This window comes from Sceloporus occidentalis, unplaced genomic scaffold, assembly GCF_023333645.1.
Source record: "Sceloporus occidentalis isolate IW3139 unplaced genomic scaffold, rSceOcc1.0.p SCAF_2, whole genome shotgun sequence".
Lineage (NCBI taxonomy): Eukaryota > Metazoa > Chordata > Lepidosauria > Squamata > Phrynosomatidae > Sceloporus > Sceloporus occidentalis.
In genome coordinates this window covers 130,795,885-130,820,823 of record NW_028316982.1, presented here as the reverse complement: position 1 = coordinate 130,820,823, position 24,939 = coordinate 130,795,885, and the positions used below count along the sequence as shown (strand labels likewise).

Here is a 24,939-nt window from a genome sequence, read left to right as displayed (position 1 = left end):
ACGCACAGAACGGGATGGGGCCAAGAACCCCATTTTATCGAACACTGGAATGGCGCCTTTGCCGCCAGGCGTTCCAGTTGCATCCCCGTTCCGTCCCAGAGGGCGCCATTTCTGAGAACGCTTTGTTCTCAGAAATGGTGCCCACTGGGACGGAACGGGGACGCAACTGGAATGCCCGGCGGCAAAGCTGGCATTCCAGCATGTGATAAAATGGAGTTCTTGGCCCCATCCTGTTCTGTGCACACCCATGCGCGCGCACGTTTAGAACGCACTGGGCCCGTTTCAGGGCCAGTACGATAAACTCCCAGCAGTCAGAGTCAACTAACAGGCACATGACACCAACAAAGCTCCATTTTCTCAGGCCAGGTATATGCTGCATTGTGTGCAATTTCTGTTTGTTTACAGTCACTAGCAAGTAGAAGTAAATTATGAAACAGAAGTCAAATCAGACATATTAGTTCTTCTCAAGAGCTTTGCACATCAGCATACACTTTCCAAGAGCCAAGCTGTTCAGTCAAGCCAAGGCCACTTCTACAAATTTATCAGCTATTTCACTTGTTTTAATTATTAATAGGCTTCTCAAAATTTAAATATGAAATAGCAATCTGTCTACTGCTGTAATTCTGGGTACAACTTTCAAAGTAGAATTTGGGCCACTAGCCTGAGCCAAGCCACTAGTCTAGTTCCCCTAATGCCAGGAATACTAGTGATTCTCTAATCCAGCTGGCAGAGCTTCACCTTTTCTCCATTATCTCCAGATGTTTACATAAGGCAAATTCATTAGCCAGTAAAGAGGAAATGGGAATAATCAAACAGATCTAGGCTGGTGTCAGTTCAAGTGTTGGAAATGACTATGACAGAAGGATGGATTTTTCAGTATACATGCAAAAGAGGAGTAGAAATTTTTGGCATAAGCATTAGCACTTTTTAGGTTTCAACTGAAAAAGTGATGTTTCTACAGAAGGCACACATGGTAAGAATATAGGAAACTGCCTTCTGCAGAAACAGACCACTGGTCCCTCTGGCCTGGTACTGTTTATGCTGACTGACTCCAGGTCTCTGAGATTTCACAAATGAGTTTTCCCAGATTGAATCTTGGACCTTTTGCATGCCATGTATGGCGGAGGCAAACTACAGCCCTGTTTTAAACATGGCAACCTGGATCATATTTATATTGTTGCTCTAAAAAACATTAAATATTTTAACAGACTGATGTGCCTGTTGAAATATCATAGCCGTATAAAGTAAATCCTTGTTATACGCTGGGGTTTGGTTCCAAGATCCCCCATGGATAACAAAATCCGTGTATGTAGCAAAATGGTGTCCCTTATAAAAAATGGAAAATCAAGGTTTGATATACTTTTTTGGAACATTTTCAAACCATGGATGCTTGAATCCGTGTATTAAAAATCTGTGTATTAGAAGGGCCAACTGTAATTGGATTTATTTCCAAAAAGGGACAAAAATGATGACTATGATAGGCAGAGTTTAAATTTACCTCTTTTAGATTTTCAGTTATGACTTCAGTCATCCCCTGAAATGATGGAAGCTGACATAGCATTTCCAGCTACTTCAGAGCTGCATAGAGGGCAAGACAGCCACATTTAATTATGCCTGGAACAAAGTTTACATCAATAATGCTAAAGCCTTCAACTCTTTTCTATTATTAAATTAGAAGACATCCATGCTTTTCATAAATTAAGAAATCAACTCCTGCCAAAATAGGTTTCAGGAAGAATAATAAAATGAGTCCAATACTAACCTTGAACCCATACTCCATCATGAAATCACCATCCATTGTGCTGAATTACTCAATGCTATCAGGGAGGCTTTGAGGGAAACATATACAACTTAAATGCCATTTATGAATTACTAACATACTGGGCATGTCACTCCATTCCTGGCAAATTATTTTGCATTCCCTAAATGGAAAAATTGCTTACCTGACTTGAATTCAGTAATTGCTTAAATCCTTTTTAAATTAAGATGCCAGGTTCTGAACCTGGGACCTTCTGAATTCAAATATATCCTTAGCCACTGAGCAATGGCCCTTTTATCTGTAAGCAAGCATACTACATGATGTAGCCAAGTAATTATTGCCAGGGTGTCAGGTGGTAAAAAATGCTTAAGATCTCAAAATTAATCAAGGAGAACAGGGTTCAAAGCAGCAAAGGTGTGTGTGTGTGTGTGTGAGTAGGACAAAAAAGTCATTCTCCCTACCCATCCATTTTTCTTTTGTGTGTTGTGTTGTGAGGGCACCAGACAGTCTTGTTTTCTAATTAAACTGTCAGCTGCTCTGAGACCTCTTCCCAGCTAGTAAAAGTGCTCTGTACAAACAAGCAAAGCCAAGAGTAACAGGAAGAACTGAGCAGGGAAGAACACATCTAAGAAGAAAGGGTACCAGTAATATCTTGCTGCATAGGGGCTCTCCATACAACATAGTTGTGGTGCATGCATCATGATGTTTCACATAAAACACAAAGAGTAAAGCACAATTGTACCTAAACCATGTGACAAACAAGTATCTGAAGACACATATGAGTATACTTAGGGACAAACTCATTTAATACTATATAACACTGTGAAGGCACCAGGTCCCATCTGCTCTTGGAAGCTAAGCATGGCTAGCTCTTGTTAGTACTTGTGAGACTGCCAATGAATGCCAGGTGCTGTAGGATATATTTCAAAGGAAGAAACCAGCAAACTCACCTCCAAGTTTTCCTTGCCTAACGAAACCCTATGAAATTCATGGGGTAGCTATAAGTTAGCAGTTGTCTTGAAGGCATACACACATGCATACACAGAGGCCCAAAAATTATGATTAGGAAATTGATGTGTAAACCTAAAGAAGATGTGATCCAGCCACAAGTAACCTTAAACTCACTACAGTGAGAAAGTATGGCTTCCAGAGGCAGAATGTACAATGAAGTATGCACAAGATTCTCTCTCTCACACACACACACTATAAAGGAGAGAGGAGGCTGGATTAATGGGACAAAACAAAGTACCAGCAAATCTACTGATTTCGTTAGTTGGAGTACTTTTTGTCTCCCAATCAAGGGAACATACTAAATGTTCTATATCCATTTATGATTAAGAATGTTGCAGGGAAGCAGACGTGATGCACTTGGTTGTCAGTAGTTTGGTCCTATTTAGGAAAAAAATGGAATTGAAAATTTCTTCCATTGTAGGAACACTGGAATTATGTGGGGTTAATTAGTATTTACTTTGGTTTATCTGGATTTATTTTACTTCTATGCTTGGCGTTTCTAGCTCTCAGCATCTGGGTGGAACATTCTTGATAAGCACTACTTTGAACACTGAGTATTTGGTACACCCACAAAACAGTGGAAATTGTTATTGGGATGAGAAAATACCCCACAATTCGCACAAGGAAAGTCTGTTTACCCTAGTGCATGAAGATGCAGCAGCTCTGAGCAACACCTGAACTGTACCTTCCTGGCCAGACATTATTGGGCTTGGAGTAATGAAACTGGAGGTTCTGATCTAGTTTGCAGGGGAAAGATTTTGCTTCAGGAAACTGAAAGAGAAAGCTCCCAGTTTTCTCCACACATTTCCTATAGTGCTGAAGTGGAAGTTCCCAGCTTGGAGGCTTTGAGTTCAAAATTGGGAGAACAGATACTATTTTGATAATATTCTTGAGGAGACAGTTTTAGGTTTTCAATTGGATTTATCTGTGTAGCAGCAGAAGGGCTTTCTTCTCTTCTAAAATCATCACCACCATGAACATCACCAGCAATAGCAAAGGCCCTCTCTCCCTGACTGTCTCCTGTTGGCCACCTTCTTGACTATCATCTCTCCGTTCTCCTGAAGGCCTTAAACATTCCAGCCATGTGTGGCAATTCGCCTGAGGCTTGATAAGCCCTCCAGTTTCCGATGCTTGGTCGGAACTAGAAGAACAAGGAGGCTACTGACCTTCTGGAAAGCCAAAACACATGGCTGCTGGGCTACATTTTGAGCTTTGTCTCATAAGTTGTGCAAGCCTGCTCTTAAAAGAGGAAACTGACATTTTCATAAATACACTGAACCCAGATACTATTATTTCTTTTGCAGAGAAAGATCAAAAGTAACATCTGGGATAATTCTCCCATCTGTCTTGCTTAAGGAAATGCAACTTGCAGTGGAGATGAAAAGGGCATGCTTAATATTTGCTCATCATTTTAACCACCTCCCAAATTAACACACTGATCTTTCAAAAAAAAATAACACTGAACTGCAGCCAGGCTACTTCATTTCTTTCCTGTGTATTCTTTTTAGCAAATCACTTTTGACATTGCTACAGGCAGGGACAACTCTAATAAACAGGTATAGAACTGCAACCCTCGCTATATATACTTTGACATACGAACTCAGAAAATCAAGTAATGGCACACCTCATGAAATGAAAGGGACTGTGTAATTAGGCGAGGATTTTCATCTTTAATCAGCCCCTAAACAGTAACTCCTACAGTGGAGGTTAACTGCAGAGAGTGTGCCACACAGGTTTTGCCCCAAGTTCTCCACTAATCTTTATGGAAAGGTTGTATCCACCTTAAGATCAGCCTCTGTACAGGCAACACCAAAACAAAAAGTGATTGGTTTTAGCTAGTTTTCACACTGGAATTGTTCTGCCTCAGCACCAGTCCCAGAGTTGTACTGTACAGTTGGTCCTTCAGTTAGTCTCAAAGGTGCTGCAAGATCCCTTTGCAAACTGATTTTCTAGACAAACATGGCTATGTCTTTGAATTTATTGTATTATGTGTTTTACATTTCAGCAAGTGTCACTGTTGTTTTTAAAGTGTTCTGGATCACCATGTTAATCATGAACATACTGTGAAATACATTTTATAAGAAAATCCTTCTCTTCTGGCAATATTTATAAGAAACTATTAGATTTATAGAACAATCTCTAATTACCTAGGAGCGCCCCATAAGTAGTACAGCAATCATTACCGCCCATTCTATTGAGCTGATGTGTTTTTAGTAACATCTCCACTTCACTATGTCTTTATTATGAAGCTGTTGTTTCCAATACATAATCCCCAAATACAATTGGAATAGTAGGGAAATGACTGCTGTAGACAGTGTAAGACAATGATAAAATAGCCACACCATGAGTAAGATCAAGTGATGAGAGGATTTTCCCTCTCCAACTTCACAATTTATGGGATGAAAACTGAAACTGCAGAACTTTCTATTTAGCTCTATTTTAATATCTATTTTCTATGTAAATACATTCACATGTTATGATCAAAGTCACATGTATCAAGAGGGTTTTTAAATATTCTAGAACTCAAAATTGCCTTCCTAACTAAAGTCTTGCTAAACAAATTGAAATGAGATCAAATTAAGGAGTTCAATAAGTTTCTGTTTGGCAAGAAACCAGGAATTCAGACGACTCACATAAATTCAATGCATAAGAGCAACAACAGCCAAAGAAAACTTTTTATCTCACACCAGCATTGCTAAAAGCCACTACAACTAGAGCAAGGATTTCTCCCGTTTCACTTGCTGAGCCTAGCTTGTTATACAAGACCATGCCATCCGAGTGCAGGCAGTAACATTTACGGTGAAATTCAGTGGAAGATAACAGCTGATTTAAAACACGATTGTGTAACTCCAGTTAAAAAGTGCCTTTAGAAGATTATTTTCAATTACAGAGATAAGATCATAGCTTTTTCAAGAGGAAAAAATGAAAGTGGTGTTGTTTACCCAACTTACTTGAAAGAAAACTTGATTCTTACCAAATGCCACTACAGTCCCCCCCTCCACCATCTCCATGTCAGCACTGAGCCCACTGTTCCTGTGAATGCAGTACTACCCAAATGCCATGGTGTGCATCTTTCAAGGACAAGAGATATGCCAATCTTTTCTTTCAAATATTATCACATGGTATGATTTCACATATTGAACAGTTATACCACCAGGAAAGCTGTTCATAGGTGTACACAGCAGACCAATAAGACACTTTTACATACAAGACATTGTACATGGCAGATGACAAGCAAGCATTAATATATACGTAGCCTGACAACACACTGTTACCTTTTCTTACCTACAGCAAGTAGTAATTCCTTCCGGACAAGGACCCAGCTGGTAGACACACTTTTGGTTTCTGGACAGAAAGCTGCAAAAGAAGATTTTCCTGCATCAGACAAAGAAACATCATTTGGGACAACACCCATTTACAATAGTGGGCCTCTGGAAAGCCCACAAGTCAGGGATGAATGAAAGAACTAGGACTGGTCATCACTATGTCAGACAGTGCTGCTTTGTTTGCCAATTTTCTCCTGGCTAAGAGATTTCAGAAGGAAATCAGAAAACTAGAGTGGTGTAGTGGTTTGAGTGTTAGACTGACTCTGGAGACCAGGTTTCAATTCCCTGCTTGGCCATGAAACCAGCTGGGTGATGTTGGGCAACCACATGCTCTCAGCCACAGGGGAAGGAAATGGCAAACCTACTCTGAATAAAGCTTGCTTAGGGTAATCCTAAATCAAAAATTACTTAAAGGCACACAACAATAACAACAATCAGTGCAGCATAAGAGCCACATAACCAAACTATACAAATTGGCAGCCACTATTGCCTCACTGTGTGCATTCAGAAATGAAACACCAATCCTTGATTCTATTTGCTTTGTTTCACAAATGGTGAGAAAATGAGGGCAACCAGAACAAGTGCCTGGGTGACCATCCAGTATTTAAATACCTAGGTAGAATGGCCTATTGGCTACCTGCAAATACAAAAAAACAAACAAACCAAAAACCTTCAGGAGGTTCTCAAAAAGATACAAAAGACCAACTAAACGTGGGGGAAGGGGGAGAATAGTTAATAAGAATAAGAATAAGAAGAAGAAGAAGAAGAAGAAGAAGAAGAAGAAGAAGAAGATGATGATGATGATTTATTTGTGTCCCACTTCTCTGTTACAAAGACAACCAGAGCAGCTTACAATTTAAAATTCCAACAATACACTATGTAATAGCCAAATCTCCCCCTTCCCTTAAAATGACAATTAAACCTATGACAATTAAAATAATACCTTAAACAATCCATAAAATAAAATTATCCTTAAAATCAACAACTTGTCAGACTGGGCAAAGGGGCTGCAGAAGACGCAAACATGGGTGAGCTCAATTTATGGCCAGGTTTTCCTATTCCTATTATCACTTCCTATAAGGAAGTGATAAACACAGTACACAAAATAAGAGAATTCTTAACAACCAAAGCCAATGAGTAAACAATGTAACTAATGTATTTGTAATATGCAATTAATTAGTATGGGTTTGATATGTTTATGCTGTGCTAATTTTCCAGGAGGAATATTCCTTATCTTACTCCTGTTTTGTTATTTGATTTGTGTCTTCTATTAGTTTTCTACCAACTAGGCAGCTCTGTTATCGTACCACCAGTTAATGGTAACCATTGAAAGAGTTCAAATCCCTGCAGGAGAACATAAGCCCACTGCTTGACCTTGAGCATGTCACACACTCTCAGCCTCAGAGGAAAGCAAAGGCAAACCCCCTCTGAACAAATCTTGCCAAGAAAACCCGTGATAGGGTAGCCCTAAGTCAGAAATAACTTGAAGGCACACAGCAACAAACTTGTACAAATATGGGTAACCTTCAAAGTTGAGTATGCGACTTGTTAGCTTAGCTGGTAGTTTCATTTGTAAGGGGTAAGTGCATTATACCTTTGTTAATTTTTTAGTTGCTTCTTATACCTTGTTGGTACCACAATTTGTTCATTCTTGTAATTTTTGCATGAACTAGCTTCTTAGAGTCTAGAAAATATTATGAGTAGCAATTGGAAAACATTATTTGTTCCTTGTTACTGATGAAGATTTTTTCAAAACGACTTCATCATTTCTGAAGTAGTCATATATTACTATTAATTGATACTAGAGCTCATCAACAAAGTTTGTTATGATCATAGCTCACCAGTGAAACATGTTCAGTTTTTCATATCTGTCTACAGATAGTTGTTCAACTTCTCATTCCTATTGTTAAAGAACAGAAGACTTGTTAAATATTGATTTTGCAATTTATAAGCTTATTACAAGTACAACCTTGCAGTAAAGCTTATCCAACTTTTTCAGCACAATTGCTAACCGATATGTGGCTTCAAAACTAATAGGCAATAGGTTCTGATGATATTTGTGGGTGTTAATCCCTTAATTTACTTTATATTTACTTCATGTTAATTATCTGCTGCCTTTGCATTATTGTATATATTATATTCCGTTTCACTATGTAATTGTTAATTGTTTATTACAAGTACATTACAGGTTGAGTCTCCCATACCCAAAATGTTTGAAACCAGAAGTATTTTGGATTTCAGATTTATTTAAATTTTTTTGGATTTTGGATTATTTTCATATTCATAATGAGATATCTTAAAGATGGGATCCAAGTCTAAACATGAAATTTGTTTATGTTTTATATAAACCTTATAAACAGCCTAAAGATAATTTTATACACATTTTTAGTAATTTGATGCATGAAACAAACTTTGTCTACACTGAACCATCCAAAAGGTATCACTATCTCAGCCACCCATGTAGACAATTTTGGGTTCTGGAATTCAAGATAAGGGAAGCTCAACCTATTGCTATATTGTTTACTCACTGTTTTTTGTTGTTAAGAATTATTACGTGTATTTATCACTTCCTTATTGGGTCTGACTACTTTTTCCCCTGAGTTTAGTTGCTGTAGGATATCTGACCAGGTACTAATCCTCCTTGACTTACTAATTTCATGGTGTCATTGGTGTTCCTTCTAGTGAAATCCAACACTGCTCTTGCTGTTGGGTCTCTAGTCTACAAGATTTTTCCCCCACCTGAATTAAAGTGCACTTCATAAAGCACAGCAGAAGCATCTTGAACTAACACGCAGGCTATTTTTAAACACATGAAGAGTCAGACATGAAATCAGTTTCATGGGGAAAGAAAACCTTAGAGATGATTTACTGTACATTAATTACACTGACTACTAATTTAGTTTTGCCCAGGCATAAAATATTTTACATTGGGGTTTCTATACAAGAGAAATATATATATATATATTGTAAATAATTTGCTTCTCTCCAGCTCCCTCAAAGGTCAATGTATGAGATCGCCATCTTCAAGAAATAAAATGGTTATCTCTAAATACGGTTTTCAAATTCAAAGGAGTTTCATACTACAGTAGCAGAAGAAAGCGCATTTCTAGTTTACAAGTCCTCTGAGAATATTCTGGAAATGTTCCCAAACGCCACTGTAATGACATTATGGGAACACCAGAAGAAGTTCTTTTAGCCACAGATACATCTGTATCAAACTAGCCCCAGATCTGATAGATAACATAATGAGCAGACCTCTCTATCTCATTTACCCACACACTCTAACTTTTTGAATAAAAGCTTTGCTTAACTCCAGTTTGTTCTGACAAGTTCCACTCAAACTAGAAACAAATATAAATATTACATCAAGGATACTTGGCTGTCATTGTTGGGGGTTTCTGGAGCTGAGAATGCATGACGGATGTGAAACACCTATTCTGAAAGATCTACACGGGCTTCCAATTAGCTTCCGGGCACAATACAAGGTGTTGGTTATTACCTTTAAAGCCCTACATGGCTTGGGCCCGAGTTACCTATGGGAACGCATCTCCCTATACAATCCACCCTGCACTCTTAGAACAAATGGGAAGAAATTGTTAGAGATACCAGCATCTAAATATGTTTCTACTTCCCAAAAAGCATTTAGTATAGCTGCTCCCACACTATGGAATGGACTCCCAGAGGAGATCCGCCTTGCTACATCCCTGGAAACTTTCAGGAAGGCAGTTAAGACCGAGCTTTTTCGACATGCATACCCACCTTACCCTCTATGAATTACAGACTGTTTCTGTGTGGAACGAGAGCATCTGACCCCATGATTGTTGATTTTATGTTTTTAACTGTAGTTTTAACTTGTGTGATAATAATATTGTAATGTTTTAATTGTATTTTTTAAACTCTGTTGTAATCCCGCCTCGATCCAATTGGGAGAGGCAGGAAGATATAAATAAACTCTATTATTATTATTATTATTATTATTACTACTACTAAATCCAACATGTAAAACCTCAGACCAGGATTTCTCTACTCTTATTCCAATTTTAGTCACAACCAGAGTAGTCCCATTGGAATCAATGGTATTTATGAAAGCAATGACTAACAAGGTCATTCATCTCATCTCAATGGCTCACCTCTAATTGGCACTAAAATAGGATTCAGCCCATTGCATTTACAAAAAAAAAAAAGCAAAGATAAATCTTTTTTTTTTACCAAAATAAACTTTCAATATGAGCTCTGGATAAAATGGGCAGAATATTAAGTGGCTTCTTTCAATTTTATTCCTGGTTGTAGAATTCTGTGTTACAGGAGGAACAGGTATTACAGCCAGACACATTTACCATTACCGTTGGTCATGGCTAGAAGACAATAAATGTCCAAAGAAGATGTTGTAGTAGTGTAAATGAGTATAGTAGTAAATGACTTGCCAGTGCAACTTTCTTCTGCTGATAGATTTCAGGGTGAACAATGTCAAAACTCACGCAATCAAGCAAACAAAAAAAACGTTTAAAAAAAACCTTTCAAATCATTCTAGTTACTGTTGGAAAGGAAACAATAAAAAGTAATTACCATTTTTTTAAAAAAATGCCATCCAAAATAATTACATACCTATCTCTATATCATTAGTCTCTTCAACACACACATATTTGTCAGGACATGCAAGATGTGAAATGCAACACAGTCATTTAAAATTCCACATATGGTGCCAAATGTGTTTCAGTCCCAAGTTTCTCAGCAGCAGTTAGCAGCAGCATCCCCTAGATCTTCACAAATGCCTGAAGTCCCTTTTGAACACTGGGCAGCTAATGATCATAATTAAGTCTTGCAGACATCTCCCTTTGTTTTCATATTCCTGTTTAATTCCATCCACTGTCATTTATTATAATGAATGCCTCCATGCCTGATTAGGGTAAGCTCTGGCCTCTGCACAATGGGGCCATTAGCAATAGAGTACATGGAGAAGTTCCTGTAACCAGAGAAAGGCAACGACTGTGGAGAATAGAGAGCAACAAGCAGGATCATGGGTGAATCTGAGAAAGCAGAGAGAGAGACGGCAGCTGCTGGCTTCCATGTCAGTGAGGCTCTGTCCAGCCCAGATTTAATTCCAAACTTTAAAAGTGTTTTTTCAAGGAATCAAATTGTATCACTAAACAGGTTCAGCCCCTTGGATAGCTCTTTTCAAGTTTGGATTAAGGCCCCAAGTGGATTTTATTAGCCCACTAGCATGGGAGTCTCCAGCCACCAAAGAGAGGAAGCCTGGCAAGGCAAGAAAACAGACAAGTCTGGAAATATGCAAGAAGAACCAGTGAGGACTATACATTCTGAGTGTTAATTTCATTGGTAGTTTAATGTTGGATTGGGCAGCATTTTGGATTTTTTAATAGTACATTACTTTTTACTACTCTACATTTTAAATTGTTTAAATTGATTTTATTTTATGTCACCCTGAGTAATTTGGATATAGGCTGGGATATAAATATTTTAATTAATAAGTGAAAAGCCAAACATGATGAAATCAGACCCAATTCCAATGTAGTAAGGATTTCAAATGCCATACAGAAACATGTATTGCATTGCAGAAGAACCCCACCTCAAGGACAGGGACAGCTCTGAACTTAAACAATTGGGATGTAGGTAGGTTCCCCAACACACTAGAGTAATACATGGTCAAGCCTTATTCCCTCTCACTACTAATAAACAGAACAACTGTGACCTCTTCCACTGTCACTACCCTGCCCCAGCAGAAACACTCTGTCATCATCTCATACAGTATTTGGCCAGCATGGGGAAAGGGCTTGATGTGTCTACTAAACATGAAATGAGAATCCACATGTAAGGGGGGATATCAGCCACTGAGTTTCCTCACATCTAAGAGCAGTATGCACACACATCAGTACATGCATAGGACCATACTGCACCCCAGCTAAATGCTCTAATAGTGTGGCAACAATAGAGCCGGAATGTGGAATGCAACAGTGGTACCCACTTACATGTTCTTTCTAAAACTGAGAAGGTTTTCTGAACCCATCCATGCTGTTGGTGTTGTGTGCCTTCAAGACATTTCTGACTTATTGCAATCTTAAGGCAAACATAGCACAGGGTTTTCTTGGCGTGAGAATGAGACATGCCCAAGGTCAAACAGTGGGAACCTTGGTCTCCAGAGTCATAGTGCAATGCTCAAACCACTCCATCGCACCTATCACAGAATTACAGGTTTTCTTAGGAAAATGTCCCAGAAGCATGATAGAGATGAGGAGCATGTGGATTTGTATTTATACAGAGGGCACAAGCCAAAATATATAAAACAAACCACTGGAGAAAATGTTTGTATCCTAACTGGGGGAGCACCAAATGTGAAATCATTCCTCTGCCCAACTAAGGCAGACAATATACTGAGCAGCGATAACATTTTGGGCTTGTATATTCGCCCACCAAAATACTGTACCAATTTAAATTTAAAATTGGACTCATGCTTATTTTTTGCTTACATTGATATAAAATAAGCTAAACCATTTAAACCATTTAAAAATATTTATAACCATAACAATTCCGCAAATACTGGCAAAACATCCTAACTATAAGATAAAGGGGAAATGTATTACCATGCTACAATGACTGCACTGAACAATTATGACCATATAAAAAGAAGGGAGGGAGGGTGTGGAAAGGTTGGCAGGCAGGTTGATATCTGTTATTCTTTGGAATAACAAATATAGTAGTGCAACAAATGTGCGTAATGTATTCAAGATGTTATATCAAGTTCCAATGTGTTGTATGCATTTTTAAATAATAAAGATAAAACACACTAATATTCTACTTAAATAAAATTAAAAAAGAAAAACAAAAGAAATCCAAAGTAGCACATGATCAGACGAAATAGGTTCAACCACTGTGTAGGGAAGTTTTAAAACTGTTGTCAGAAAGGTGTGTCTTTTCTTTCCCAAGCTGCTTTTCCATCTGCAGCAAATGGGAAGGAGGAAAATATATACACCCTTTATACATTTACATGTAAGAGGGTGAATTCAGTACTGCTTACTCCCTACTGGTTTCAGGATTGGAGCTTCATCCCTACTTTTTGAGGCATGCTCTGATGAGAACTGGATTTCTGGACATTAGGTAAAATCTTCTTAGCCCTAAAAGAAACATCCCATGAAATCAGTAACCAAAAGAGGCAATAGCAAACGCTGGATAGATATCTGCTGGGGATGCTCTAGCTCTAGATTTCCTCCACTGAGCAGGAGGGATGACTAGATGGGATAGATGATAGCTTCCAACTCTATGACTCCAATTAAACTTAGATTTTTATTTCTTTGACCCAATGCTTAACATATTTGCAGCCGTAAAGACTTCTACATTAAATGCTGTCAGTATGCAGCGCCAGTCTGTAGCTCCGAAGAGACATCCCATCAAAACACCATATACAGACAGAGGAGGAGCAGGAGGACAAGTAGACAGTACCAATGCATCCTGTCATTAAATATGGTTATAAAACCATTTTATGATGTACGGCAATAATAATCCTATCACCTGTCAATGGTCCATTTATCAGTATCAGATGTGGTCTGTTAAGCCAATTAGTTAAACAATCTCTATGAAATAACTTTTAAATAGGTTTCTGATGGTTTCCAAGGGGAGGTAGAAGAATCTCATTAAGATTTCAACTGAAGGCTAATCTACACATGACAGACAGTTACATGATTCTTTCCTCCTTTTTTGTTTTACTTGAAAGCAGCCTTACAGTTACAAACCAAGCAGGAAGAACTGTAGGGGCTACTTAATCCTTTCCCTTTCCACCATGCATGCTCTCAAAATTACCATCTCACCAAAGCTGCTCTCCATTGCGTGGCGAGGGGGGGGGAGGATAATATCTTGTCTCTTGCACATGGGAGAGAAGAAAAAGGGGGAAGGAAAGGGTTAGGCATCTCCTCCCTCCTCCTTTTGAATTCAACCTCCAAGGTTGTTTTGCAGTGCAGGGGGAAAGGTGGCCAGAGAAGGAACACGCTGAATATATTGCACAGTTTGAGTCTCAAATTTCATACACTCTCATTTGTGACTCTCCATGGATGAGTCTGAATTCTTACTTCATTCCTATGCTCAGAAACAAATAAATTATTTTGGCTTATGTTGTTCCTCGCTCTTTTCCCATCCTCTTCTTGTACCTCATAAGCCAGCCAGCAGCCAGGTGCACACAACCAGGCCCAAATTCTATTATGCTAGCACCAAACTGCACCTCCTTCTGGATACCATCCACAATACCGTTTATTCACCAGCACTCTAAGAAACTGAATTTCTCAAGAATTTTGTTTCCTTGTGTATTTGTTTTTTAACTGCTATACTCTTTACCCTGCTTTTAATTGTATCTGCTAAAATTTCTCTGGACTAGAGTTCTGGTGGGCCCCCTCAGCAGAGCCACCAACAGCCACCCCTGCCTTGTTGGCCTTAAAGCAAGCAAGTGCACCGGGGAATCTGTGGTCATGACTTTGCATCTCTCCTGGATAGAGGGTGCTGAACCTCCAATCTCTACCATCTCGTCAAACTGACTCTCTAGGAAAAATTAATTGCTGACTACAACTCTACAATGGAGAAAGACTACTTGATGCGGGAAAAGTATAGAAACCTAATCTGCCATAAATCCCACTGACTGCACAGACATGGGGCCCTCATTTTTCTAGATCCTTTAAAGGAAAGAAAGTCTGTGGAGGCTGTTATCTCAGGCTGATCTTGATGACTTTTTCCTAGGCTCTGGTAATACCACTTATCACACTGTTGAGAAAGAACAGAAGGCTTGTCAAAACGACTTCATATAAGGCTTTTATAGGAAATATTTAGGTGCATAAACCTCGCCATATTGTGTTTCATGTTTTCTAAACCAGGAAAACACCAAGAAACACAAGTGAGAGGATGGAGTGCACTGATCAGGGCTACAAACCAAATTCTTTGCACTACAGACCCTACAATCCCCTAGTCACCTTTACCATTGGCCATGCTGGATTTGGAATGGAGGGGGGCTAATCTAAAAAAGTAATTTTTCAAAGCTCTGACTGAGATGAAGAATTCTCCACAGTAACCAGGAGATGGAATATAAAGGGGCAGCGTACCACAGAGCACACTTTTTACAGAGTCCATAGCTGCCATCACCATCACCCCCAAAAACTTCCTCACTTGTGCTGGCTGATTTTGTAGACAGGAGCAACATAGCAGACAGTAATTATTGTGAGGTGCAGGGTCCGATATGGGAAGAAGGGTACACATCCTCAGCTCCCAGGATGCAATCCCCTCATTATTTTGAGGGAGAAAAAAAAGGATAAATGTAAATTATACTTGACTATATTTATTGAAGTGTATTTTCCTGTATTGTCCAGATTTTGTGAGATTTAAATCAGAAGCAATGTTAGAGTGAGGATGAGGGCTTATTTTATTTTCCCTAAATTCCAGCATAAGGCCTTTCTCTAGATTTGAGAGAATGTGTCTGTGCAATTAAACTTGGACTGTGTGAGTCTGGGAAACAGATTCACTTTCCTCTATTTGGCATTTTTCCTCACATCAAGAACTAGAAGTTTCAGAGTTCCTTGTGCCCAGACAGAACAAATGATCCCCCCCCCCCCCCGCCCCATGAAGAGCAAAGCACAGAGCAGTGCAGAACAAGAAAGCGCAAGTGCTGCTCCTCCTTTGGGTAGGATTTGCAAGCCCCTGTGTTAGTATCTCATCACTTTATAGTCACAATCCAATACAATTTTTGTCAATGTCATGTGTCCACTGGAGCACAGATTCAAGGTTACAAATAAAATTTGTTTTATGTGAAGTCGAAGGCTTTCATGGCCGGCATCCATAGTTTTATGTGGGGTTTTCAGGCTGTGTGGCTGCGATCTGGAAGAATTTATTCCTGACATTTTCACCTGCATCTGTGGCTGGCATCTTCAGAGGGTGGTGTGGTATGGAGGTGTGTGGAGTAAAAAGAGTCATGGACAGGATAGGGAAACTGATGAGGAAACACAACCTCCAAATGATCTTCAGATGGATCAGGAAGATCCAGCAAGTGCTGCATGCACCAAAGGACAAGAGAGACCCCCTCATTGCTGCACAGTACCACATACTGTGCAGCTGTGGACAAGTCTACCTAAGGACCACTAAATGCAGTGTTCAAACATAAATCAAGGAACATGAGAGACACTGCAGACTGAGCCAGACAGAAAAATCAGCAGTAGCAGAACACATTATATGCCAACTGGGGCACATAATGCTATTTGAAAACAGTGAAATTCTGGACCATGCCAACAGCTACCAGGTCAGAATGCATAGGGAGGACATTGAAATCCACAAACACCTGGACAACTTCTACAGGAAAGAAGAAACACTGAAAGTAAAGCAGGTTTGGCTACCAGCCCTGAAAAACACCAAAATAAAGACCCACCATAAGCAAATGAACACCACCCATGCTCAGGGGTTTTCCCCACAAAAAATGGATTACAACTTAAATAGATACAAAAAACCCTCGCATACCCCCCCCCCACAATACACCTCCAGGCTACACCATTCAACACATCACAACACACAAACTAATTCCACAACATGTAAACCACTTCCTCCTAAGCAAGGGTCCCATGGTTATATATACTCCACACACCTTCATGCCATCCTCTAAAGATGCCAACCACAGATTCAGACAAAACGTCAGAAATAAATTCTTCCAGAATGCTGCCAAACAGGCTGAAAAACCCACAGAAAGCTAAAAAATTGTTTTACATTTTCACTCCCAAAATATATAATTCTAGACCTTCAGAAGTTGAAAGAAGCTTCTCAATATTTACCTTACAAAAAGCCCACAAACTTTTCTGAGAATTTCCCTTGCATCTGGAAAAAAAACCTTCAGATGCATTTTTGGTAAAGAATATGAACCACCCCAACTAGATTATTAAATGACAATTACAAGAAACAACTATAATTACTCTTCATAGAAATGTGCATATCCCTACACATTTTTTTCTATTCTGCCACTGACTGGAAGAAGTTGAGCATTGTTCAGCTCAAAAGTACACCTCAGAAACTGAAGGTTTTCTACAATGGGGCACGATCAGTTAAGTCACCCTCACATCTTTTTTAACGAATGTGAATTTGCAAGGAAAATTGGCTATGTAAGGCTAATTCATAATTTTGCAGTGAAAATATCCAGAAAGAATAAAGCATTAAAGTTAATTGGTTGAATGGGCGCAATCACACATAAAGACATAAGGACAATCTCTTTCATAATTAACAAATGGTTACGGAACAGTTAACAATCTATAGGACTCTCAGTCCATTTCTGAAGAAACCTTGAGAAACAAAGGCAGGCGTTCCTCAGAAATGTAGCACACGAAACAGAAATTTTAGAATGAAAATAAATTTATTTCATGAGACTATATGCATGGGGAACAGGGTTTGTGTTGCAAATTTGTGTCAGGCTCCAAAAAACATTTGGGCCCTAGTATATCTGAGAACTTTATCGCACCCGTTTTTGTCCCTGTTACAGGTACAGGAAGAGGATGGTCATGTTCCGTCAGAAAAAAATGGCGCCCCTCAGCACTGAACGGGGACAGCCTAGCACTTGGCGCCGGAATGGGGCCTTTTGGAGGATGCTTTGGTGTGCGATAAAATCCATTTTCGGCAGGTCGTGCACGCACTCGAGCATCCTCTTCCCATACCCGTAACAAGGGGGAAAACAGGTGCGATAAAGTTCTGAGACACACACACAGAGACACAGAGAGAGAGAGCTCTTTCCCTCTTTTATGCCACTTTTCCCACCTCCTCCTTTCTTGTTCACTCTATAATGCACAGAACCCAATGAAAATGGTGTGGCAATCACACATTGTAAGCCTACTAATGCTAAGTAGGTATGAATCTGATCAGTATTCCAGAGGTGAAGTTAGTGAAAGACCCATTTTTGTTCAAGATATACCAGCAACAATTTTTATAAAGGGAGTTTCAATTTTTTAAAAAAGAATTGTTAATTAACTTTTGGCCATCACAATATTTTCTTCGAAGGAATGTGCTCCCAGTGGCAACGCTGGCTTAATGCAATAAGGGCTGCAGAACCTATAACCTCATAAAGCAGAAATGTGCTAAAGCACTTTTTTAAAAAAAGGCATCTAGTTCAACCTAAAACATGCCAAAATGATTTTTTAAAACATTTGAGTAATATCATCTTGCGGCCTTATTTATACATTAAATAATGTTCTACAGACCAAGGTCTATTCTGCAACTGCCAGTGGCATTCCAATCTCTTATTCTCATGGAATTGACTTCTTGGAACCTCTGCAGGGTATAACCACGAGGGAGGTTAGCAAAGTTAATTGCAGCTAATGCAAAATAATGTGCTTTATTTCATTACAACAAAGAGGGCTCTTTCCACTTGAAAATAGCAGTAGTTACACTGTAACACAAGTTAATGAGAGCACAGTATAACTGAATAGCCATAGAACAGAGTGGTATAACTGTACATTAATGGTATGAAGTTCCCAGCTTCTGAATATGTAGATTTGTTGGAAGCTGGCCTTCCTTTAGTGAAGAAGCTCCCAGTTCAAGTGTCTTAGGATTCAAACTTCATGGAATCAGCCAAGCTGAGATGTCAGGCAAGAAGCCTGCAATCATAGGTGCATTGTTCATAAGAACGAGGGTTTGCTGAGTGACATTCTCATGAAGGAATGAGAAATGCAAATTATAGCTCTAAACTGATTATATTCATTTCCTGGCAGACAGCCACCACTCAACTGGAGTCACAACTTTATGCAGTGGTTATGGCCTCATAGGTGCTTCTTTCTCCTCAGATAAATATAAAAAAGTCTTCCTTCCAGAAAGCGACTCATCCAAGAGTCTGCAGTCATACGTGCCACATAATATTAAGAGAAGCTTATGTGACACAGCATTAATTGGGAAGTGCCATTTCTGAAAAACACTCAGAACTGTCCTTCTGTATTACAAAAGTTAGTCAAAGTATTTTACCACACACCTAATTCTATTATTTTACTTTCTTGATTTAATGTGGGTAAAATAATATTAAACCTAATCTACTCCTGCTTTGTCATTCTGCTTCTCTAATGTGCAGAGCTACTATGTTATCTATTTTTATGCTTCTACTAATCAGTTTTTCAGCATATGAACTCTTTGTTGTGATCAATGCACATGTCTCCACTCACATGAGTGGCAGCCATGGGCAGACCCTTACCAAAAAACACTATGAAGGGCCAGTTTGGAAAATTCCAGTTTGGCCCACTGCATGAACTGCATGGCACATGTTATGCATTCCCATTACACATGCACATCCACACAGAGATGGCAAGTCTGGATTATGGCATGTATACATGATCCAAAAATTTGTTGTCAATTACTTGTTTTTATCCAAGACTGCAATTTTAAGTGCATTGGCCAAAATTTGGACCTGTTGTCCCAATACAGAGGTACAACAATGTCAGAAGTGAGGATGGCATAGCACATCAGTAGGACAGACAAGATCACCCATATGCACTAGATATGCAATCAACACTATTCCAACCTGCCCTGAAAACTTTCTAGTCAGGCTGGGCTTGTTTGGATAATAATGGTTTCAACTGTGTGGACAGGACCCTAGCTCTTATCTCAGCACTGACAAGTCTGTGTCTGCATGTGCAGACAGACATCCAATACATAACTCCTATACATGCTCATATTCTTTTTCCTTACAAGTGTAAGAGAAATCTGTATTCAGTGTGCCCGCATCATACACCGCTGAACACCGGAAAAAGCAATGGCGTGAGTGTCCGTGACACACCACCACACGCCACCATATGCTGCCACAGGCACGAGCCCCATTAAAGATAATGCATCCGTAAAATCCCCTGCATAAGGGAAGGGACCACTGTATATTATTTGAGAGCTTGGTAGATTCAGCATGTGGAATGACCCAGGACAAGCCTCAGAAGAGGCATGTAGTGATAGCAGGGGACTCCCTGCTGAGAGGTACAGAACAAGTAGTTTGTGGGCCTGACAAGATGTCTCAAGAGTATGCTGTTTCCCTGAGGCAAAAATCTGCAATGTAATGAAGAGTGTGACAAGGCTCATCAAGCCCATTTGCTGTTACCCCTTCCTTTGGTCCACATGGGTACCAATGACAATGCAAGGCATAGCTTTCAGACTATCATAAGGAATTATGAGGGTCTGGGTAAGAAGTTGAAAGACCAGGATGCACAAGTTGTCATTTCATCTCTTCTCCCAGTTGAAGGCCATGGTCCAGGAAGGGAGAAAATAATAGCATAGGTGAAAACTGGCTTCACAAATGATGTTGCCAAGAACTATTTGGTTTCTTGGACCATGACCTGCCTTTCAGGTGGATGGACCTCTGGCATGGAATGGGCTGCACCTCTTAGCAGCTGGCAGGAACTGAGAACAGGAGTTTATCAAGTGCTGGAAATAATAGGTACATGTTATAATAAGAACTAAGGAAATAGTACAAGAACCCAACAGTGGGAGGAGAAAAATACACAGCTATGGGGGATAACCTATGATCTTAGATGTCTCTATGCTAATGCACACAGCATAGGAAATAAACAAGATAAATATGAACTTCTAACACACCACAGCAAAGATGATAAAACAGGTATCACTGAAATCTCTATCACTACATTCTATTATTAGAATGTAATAATAGAGGGGTACAATAGGGAACTTCCGTTATTACCAAATGACAGCTCCATTATGCTTTACTGATGGGACAAGCGTGCAGGGATGGCTACATTACACTTTAAACACAGGAGGAGGAGGACAGAAGAAGTGCATTGGGGTGTAAAACCCAATCACGTGATTTGGACTATTTAAAGCCGATTTAATGATGGGAGGAGGATGCTAATCTTCTATAGCAAATGGAAAAAGGAAATGGTAGAGCCATTGCTTGGAGAAGATGGTGAAATGATAATAGGGGACAAGAAAAGGCAACTATTTGACACATTCTTTGCCTCAGTCTTCTCATGCCCTATGAGGTGCAACTTAGGGAACTAGGCATGTTTAGCCTGGAGAAGTGAAGGTTAAAGGGTGATACAATGGCCCTGTTCAATTATTTGAAAGGATGTTATACTGAAGATGGAGCAAGTTTGTTTTCAGCAGCTCCAGAGAACAGAACCTGGAGCAATGGATCCAAACTACAGGAAAAGAGATTACACCTAAACTTTAGGAAAAACTTCCTGACAGTAACAGCTGTGTGACAGTGGAAGACACTCCCTCGGAGAGTAGTGCAGTCTCCTTCTTTGGAGGTTATTAAACAGAGACTGGATGGCCATCTGTTGGGGGTGCTTTGCTTGTGTATTTCTGAATGGCAGGAGGCTGGATTTAATGGCCTCTGAGGGCTCTTTCAACTATGATTCTTTAACTTGGAGAGGAGCACATTTTTTTAATGGCTAAACCCTAGTTTCACCACTTATTTTAAAACTTTTTTCAAATGGCTGAACTAAGGCAGGTTGCCCCAAGCATAAATTTGAAGGCAGGTGTCCCCATGCTCTCCATAAATAGCTAACTAGCTGATCTCTGGACTAGGAGTAAATAAACCTGTATTTTATGCTTCACGATGCACATGCTTTCTTGTACAGTCTCCAACAGGAAGCTAATACAAGTAACTGCCAATCTTTATTTTTTCTTTATCAGATCCAGTTCTGTTGCTAAAAAGAAAATCCAATAGTTTCAATCAATTGATGAGGCCATTATAGCAGCATGCGATCTCTGATTTCATCATTACTCAGCATTACCCCACTGCAAGAAGAACACTGTAGGAGCTGTGAAAAAGCAAAACTGCTAAAATACACAGAATGGATCCAAGAGCAAACTTGTCTATAGTCTGATTCAGGAACTGTATTCATTCGTAAGCCCAATAATGGTAAGCCCCCCCCCCCCCATGTCACGCCTGTCAGCTCTCCCATCCCTTGGCATCTCCATGATACAGCACCGCTGGGAGTTATAGATAGACAGGATAATGGGGTGGAGAGACTCAGTCTAAGCCTTCACATGTCCAGCTTAGTAATAAATGTAACATGTGAGTGTGGCATATGTTGTTGTTGTTGTTGTTGTTGTTGTGTGCTTTCAAGTAGTTATGACAACTCTAAGGTCAACCTATCATGGGGTCTTCTTGGCAACCCCATGGGGGTTTGCCATTGCCATCCTCTGAGGCTGAGAGAATGTGACATGCCCAAGATCATCCAGTGAGTTTACATGGCTGAACCAGTATTCAAACTCTAGGCTCCAGAACCATCAACCAATGTTCAAACCACTACACCATACTGGCTTTCTCCTAAGCGAGGCATATGTTGCCCCCTATTAACCTTGGTATCTGTTCATATTATCATGTATTCTTTTAACCAAATTGGCACTCTGGCAGTGGTATTCTTCAGAGATCTCATGCTCATTGGGACTTATATCAACAGCTCAGGGCCCAAAGGGGCCTCCACTCATCTGAGGCTCATGCTTTTGGAGTACCAATGGTAAAGCAGATGCCTCTGCTGCTTCAGCCTCCCCATCCCAAATGGATGACTTACTATATTTTGCTACCTGAAGCAAAGGACAAGATTCCTTCTCCTGACATTCCACCTGCAGAAGCTTGACTGAACTGGTAGTACAGTGTTACTCACCCTGGTGAGACACCTTCCACTGCCCCTGAGGCAATCAGCTAGTGTACAAGGAGCAAGGACAGACTATGTATCACAGACAGTATTCTCCGCAGTGCCTTGCTTGTCCTCTGTACCCCCAGCCTCTGCACCTAATAATCTCCCTTTCCCTGTCCCTGTAAGGACTGAAGACTCCTCTAGCTGCCTATTATTCTCAGCATGGTACCCATGGTGATACTGCAGCCGCTTCCCCCCCACACACACACACACACACTCACAGAGAGAGAGAGAGAGAACAGGGGAGAGAACTGGCAAGTGGAAGTACTGCTCCTTGCTATCACTGTTCAGGCCAACTCAAACCCCTCACTGTCTGCCCTGTTCCCTTGTGCAGCAGGTGGGGAGCAGCAGCACTTCGCATGTGTGGGAGAATCTGTGAGAGGGCACCACAACAGCAATAGCAATAGCAAGTACATTTCTATACCACTTATCAGTGAACTAGCATGCCCTAAGTGGTTTACAATGTGCAAGCTAATTGCCCCCAACAAGCTGGGTACTCATTTTACCAACCTGTGAAAGATTGGAAGGCTGAGTCAACCTTGGAGCCCTGCCTGGAATTGAACTCACAACCTTGTGGCTGCAGAACCCAAATTTAACCACTGTGCCGCCAGGTCTCCCTCCATATATACAAGTTTGTTTCTACTGGGCGTTCTTGGGAAAGTAAGTTGGGGGGCTGAGGGGGCAACACAGACTCAACCTGCCTCCCTATACATGATCTTTAGCTAGGTCCCCCAGTCCCACTTCTACAACTCCCTCATCCAGCACTCAGTCCTCCACTGCACAGCATCTAGCTTCAGTCTCTTTCAATGCCATCCTATTCTCAGATGCTTGCCACGTCTACAAATGTGTTTTACTTTTAAGTGAACATTGAGATTCTCAGGAATCCAAATTCTGTGTCAAATACCAGGCTGCACAGTGAATACTGAGAATGTAGAGTTATTATGGATTAACTGTCCTGCTGCTGCTGAGATGGGAAAATGCTTACACCACAGCCTTGCAAGTCTGCCAGCTGTGGGGAAACTTTCTGACAAAGCTGATCCATACACAGTAAAAATACTGAACAGTCAGTGTCAACAATGTTGTGTAGCCTGCAAAATAACCTGGACATTTTTATGATGCCCTCCACACCTTCCAAAATGAGGTCGGATTTATCCAGCTCCATTTTCAACTGAAGTTGTTCTAGTTCTCTGGTGATTAACAGGGACTAGGTTATTATCGTGCTAGATCTTCTGTGTCTCTCAGCATCCTTTGATACTATCTGTCAGGATACATTTCTGGGCTGGCTTTCTAGGAACATAGATGGAAATGTTCTCCTTCAATGTTTCCATTAATCTCTAGAAGATTTGGTTTCTGGAGATGGTGGTGTGGGTTTACAGATCTTCCACATGGCGTTTATCCTGTATGTTGCAGTAGGTAAAGTGGCTAACATGCCACATAGAACTCCTCAAGGCTTTTCTTTGTAACATGTGGCCCATGTATGATCCCTCCTTTTTGCTCCCACACCCCCCTCCAAAAAAAACCTGACATCAACAGGACCCTTCAAAGCCCAAGTATCCATGGATCTTGGGTGAAGATTATGCTGACAAAAACTTTCCTTTATAAGTGAAATGGGAGACTTGCAAAACAGGTGGCTGTAACAGACCGAATGAGAATAAATGGTCTGAAGCTCAAACCTGGAAAGAGAGTTACAAACCACCATTTTGTACGTATTCACTATGTATTAGGGTTAGGAAGGGGCGGTGCTTCCGCACCCCCCTAACCCTAGTATGTAGTGAATACGTACAATATGGCGGTGGCCGTTCCACACAGCCGCCACCATATTGACGTAGCGGACGCTGTGCGTCCGTGTGGCACTAATGACATCGTGAGTGCGCCATTGGTGCCTCGCGGCATCATAACTGCGCCGCAGGAAGAAGCTCCATTTTGGAGCTTTTTTGCTCCGCGCAGGAGTCACGCGGTTTGGCTGCTGCGGCTCCCTTGCGAAGCAAACAGCAGTGCCGGCACCACTGTAACGCACCACTTTTAGCAGATGATTTATCTGATCAAAAATGGGCTATTCTACCTGTCATGGTCATGGTTACACATCCTTTAAAAGAGCAAATTCACAGGCTACAAGTGCAGTGTTACATCCAGTGCATGCTCTTGAAGGTCCAGTGGCATCTGTGGCACCAAGCAACATTCACCAAGGCTGAGT

At 40.4% G+C, this 24,939-nt stretch overlaps 1 protein-coding gene across 4 annotated transcripts in view; it reads right to left on the bottom strand.

Annotated features, from left to right (window-relative positions):
• ENOX1 (ecto-NOX disulfide-thiol exchanger 1) overlaps window positions 1-24,939 on the bottom strand; it is a 497,438-nt gene that overhangs the window by 445,840 nt on the left and 26,659 nt on the right. For 3 of the 4 annotated variants that reach the window (XM_089511006.1, XM_089511011.1, XM_089511009.1), the window contains exon 2: window positions 6,056-6,127. The gene's annotated coding sequence lies outside the window, so the exon portion shown is untranslated. The remainder of the gene's footprint in view (window positions 1-6,055; window positions 6,128-24,939) is intronic. The other variant, XM_089511008.1, reaches the window with a different exon arrangement.